Raw genomic sequence first — 4452 nt, 5'->3', positions numbered from 1 at the left:
AAACTCTTCCTCTCCTTTTCCTACAGGTAACCTGTAGGATATTCTCTGACCACAATAATATTCTAGGCTTAGCTCTATCCACTTTGCTAGCTGCCTCACCTCCATTGATCTACAAACTCTGGATTTCCACACTTGGATATGTCTTGATTTACAATGCTACTTTATTCTAAAGCATTGTATTCAGTTTGGAGTGGCACCTTTTAGTAAGGATAATGACACATCAAAGAAATTCCCAGGATAGGGAAGGAAATAGAAATCTGACCCTATACAGATTGATTGAAAGATCTGAGAAGACTGGACATGGAGCTAGAGAATCCTCAGCTCTTTATCTATAATATCCCTGGAGTTAGACTAAATTCTCAACTCTAAATGATATCACAGAACCCTGAGGCTGGGAAGAACCTCACCTACCTCCCTGAGAGGTATCAGTCTAACTCAAATCTGTCCAAGAATCCCTTCTGCAATATCCAAGTTCGACCTGGGGCTTGAAGACCTCCCATGATGGACAGTTTAGTCCATCTATGGATGAGGTTATCACTGTCATTTTAGTTTTTTGCTTATATCAAACTAAAAACTATCTCTATGCACTGAACCCTATGAAGCAGGCAACCCCTTTTTTACAATTCAGAAACTGAATGTTCCGTCAGCATCTCAAATTTAAAATGGCAAAAACAGAACTTCTCTTCCTCTCTTCTTCACAAAGCACCTCTAAACTTCCCCACTTCATTGAAGACACTTCAATGCATAATCTTGCTGTCATTCTTGCCTCTTCTCTCTGCCTCTCCCCTCCAGTCAGTTGCCAACTCTCTTCTCTTGCATCTCTCAGATCCATCTTCATTTCTCTGTAGTCACAGAACTACTACTGTAAATAGTTCAGGTGCTAATAACCTCTTCCTTGGACTATTTTATTAGCCTACTAATTGGTCTCCGTTCTTCCACTCTCTCCCCTCTCCATTCTGTCCTTTGAACAGCTGCCAGAATAACCTTCCTAAGGCACACGCCTGACCAAGTTACTCCCCTCCTCAAAACCTTCAGAGATTCCTAGTTGTCTCCAGAATAGAATAAAAATGCAGCCTGGCATTTAAGCCCTTTGACAATCTTATTCCTCAGCTGCCTTTCCAGACTCTTTTCATATGATTCCCCTTCACACATTTAAGTTTCAGTCAAACTGGATTACTGGCTGTTCCCTGGACTATCATTCCATTCCTACCAGCTGACCCCTCTCCTAGGAATGCTCTCTGTTGTCCTCCGTGCCTTTCAGAGTCTTAATGCTCAGCTCAGCCACATCCTCCCAGGAGTTTTCCCTAATCTCTCTTCCCTTCACCCTCCCCCCCTTGTTATTACTCTTTCTCCTCAAATTACTTTGTACTGAAAAAATATATTATGTCATATCCTCTCTCTAAGGCAGCAATTGTTTCTGCTTTGGTCTTTGTAGCCCTAGCATCCAGCCTGGTGCCTTACACCAAGGTGTTTAATGAATATTGAAGTCGACTCGAATGGATGAGGAAACTTGGGCTCCTCCAGAGTCATATGGTAAGTGACAGAGCAGAGACCTAAAACCAGCTCTCTAGACTCCAAATCCCCTTGCTCATTCCACTATCCTATGCTGACTTGACTCCTTGAAGACAAAACACTGGGGAGAGTATCACTCAGTACAAACAGCTGGGGTGGGGAAACCCATCTGCAGGAAGGGGGGGGGGTGAATGGGGATGTTCAGCTTCCCAGCTGCCCTTGCACCTGCTGTGGCCATCACTTGAGAGGAGGAAAGCCCATCAGCTGTCAGAATCTCTGCCTCTCTGACCAGATGTGCTGAGATTTATTTCCCTAGAAAGCCCCCCCCCCAATTTTTATCTGGGCCCTGGGCAAGTTTGTCATGTACTGCTGTCACCATCTTCTTGTATAATCTTGGGCGAAACCCATCTCAGTTGTCCTTAATTCCCCTTGTATAAAAATGTAGGAGAGGACCACGTGATCTCTAAGGGTATCCCAGTTTTGAAGCTCTAGGAAATGAGTGGTTTTCAGTTCTTAAGAGTCTGTCTCCCTTAGAGCAGTCTCCTCCAGAAGTAAAGGCCAGGTTGTTAGTGGCCAGCAGGGGGCGAATCCCATCTTTGAGAAACAGGCTGCTGGAACATGAGTCAAGGGAATCAAAGGATTAGAACTGGAAGGAAGCAGTTTTTTTAGAGTTCTAAAGGAACCTTAGGATCTCCCTAGTCCAACCGGTGCCTGGAAATGAACCCAACTAGAGCATACCTGATAAATGGTCATCCGTCCTCTTCTTGAAGTCTGATCCCACCTCCTCCCAATCTTCAGAAGGAAGGGCCAGTCTGTCTCTGCTTGACAGTCACCTTTGGTGGCCCAGACCCATTGTGATTAAGGAACTTGCTTTTAGTTCTTGAGCAACTCCAGGGCTTCCAGATGCTTTGCCTGACAACTAGGGTTGGGCCTACCATGTCATCATGAGTGCTTCCCAGGGGGTTTCCCAGAAAGGAGTGCCAGGGCCATTCCATTCATCTCACTGGGTGAATTTTCCCATCTGAGTATACAACACCCTCATTCAATTCAATTCCACCAACTTTTTAAGCACTTACTATGTCCTAGACCCTGGGGAAACTAGGACAAAAATAACTCTAACTTCAAGGTCCTCCTTTTCTGTTGGGGGATACATTTGCATAGATAAGTAAATATAAAATAATTTGAAGAAAGAAAGAACACTAAACTGATATAATCAGAAGTGACTTTCAAAAAGAGGTGATCCCTGAGCCTCAACCCCTTGAAGGAAACTAAGTGACCAGGCAGTACCTTCTTGGCATGAGAGAGGAGTTACAAAGACCTAGAGATAGGAGATGGAATGTCAAATTCAGAGAATAGCTGGCAGTCCAGTTTGCCTGGAATGTCAAGTTTGTGAAGGAGAGTAATGTGAAAAGTCTGGAAAGGTAAGTGGAAGCCCAGTTGTGAAGGGCTTTAAAGGGCAGGCTGAGGATTTTGTATTGAATCCCAGAGGCAGTTAAAGAGTCACCAGAGATTTCTGAGCAGATTATACTTTAGGATTGACTATTGATTTGGCAGCTGTGGGGAGATTGGACTGTAGAGGGAAGAAACATGTTTGCAGGCATGGAGACCAATTAGGAGGCTATTCTACTATATGGAGGGTCATAGATTTAAAGCTGGAAGGGATTTTGGAGGCCATCAAGGACAGCACTGTCATTTTACAGATGGGGAAATAGAGGCACAGAAAGGTTAAGTAACTTGCCCTGCCTGGGTCTGAACTGAACTGATGTAAGAATTTGAACCTAGATCTTTCTGATTCCAAGTTCATTGCCATATCCACTCTAACATTGTTCTCACTTTACCAGGTGAGGTGATGAGAGTATTGATCATGTAAGTAGGAGAAAGCAGAGTTTGGGGAGATGTGGAGACAAGATGGACAGAAGTTGTCAAGTGAGAGGGTATGGGGATGGGAGTGAGCCTACTGGGGTTGGGGGGGAGGAAATGGCAAGGGCACTCCTCTAAAGGAGAGCAGGAATTGAGAAAACAAGTCAACATCCCTGTCTTTTCTCTCTCCTGCCCTGCTAGGTAGCTTAGAGTTTTTTGGTCTGAGCCTGAGACAGAGACAAAGGATGGCAGGATTCAGATGCAGCCCATTCTTCCTTAGGGAAGAATATTCTCTGGTGTTTAAAACTGGCCCTGAGAAAAGGGTTCCTGGCCAGGCCATTTCCTTTCCTCCTTTCCCCCCATCTGGAATACCCAGTTTTCCTGGCAGAGCAGCAAGACTATGCTAATGAACCTGTTTAAAAGCAAAACAAACAACAACAACAACAAAAACCCTTGAAATCTTGAAATGAAAGACCCGAACAGGAGGGCATGCAGAGAGATTCTGCCCCGGTGCCTCAGAACCAGGAAGTGAAACTGACCTGGCTGGTTTCCTGAGGTCTCAGTGTGAGTAAAACAGAGTAAACAATGCTGGGAGGGGGACACTGGAAGTCCTCAGGGGGAGGCCAGGGTTTGGGGGATGAGGGGAAGTGGCAAAGATAGGGGAGATCCCTTTTATGTCTTAAATGTGTGAATCTAGGTCCTTTGGAGGGTGTCACTCTTTCTGAGTAGATAGAGAAAAACACATCTGTTTGGGGTCAGGATCACAGAATGCCGAGACAGTGAGATCAGAGGAGTCAGGAATAAATGTGGCTTCCATTCCCCTGAAGTTGTTGCACATGCTGGGCCTTGGGGGAAGGGGAAATCTGTCTTCCACATAGTCCATTTATGAAAGGAAAAAAAAAGGCCATTTGATGTTTCAGCCACTGGCTTGAAATTGAAATACCATCTTGGGCGTCCTCTGTTAACCCTTACTGAGGCACTGCTCCCTGATGCCTGGTATTGGGGGAGTCTCTGCCCATCGGAGGAGGCAGGCAGCTCTGTGTGTGTGTGTGTGTGTGTGAGAGAGAGAGAGAGAGAGAG

Source organism: Monodelphis domestica, chromosome 3, assembly GCF_027887165.1.
Source record: "Monodelphis domestica isolate mMonDom1 chromosome 3, mMonDom1.pri, whole genome shotgun sequence".
Classification (NCBI taxonomy): Eukaryota; Metazoa; Chordata; class Mammalia; order Didelphimorphia; family Didelphidae; genus Monodelphis; species Monodelphis domestica.
The sequence above is the reverse complement of the archived record's forward strand: the minus strand, read 5'-3'. Positions refer to the sequence as shown.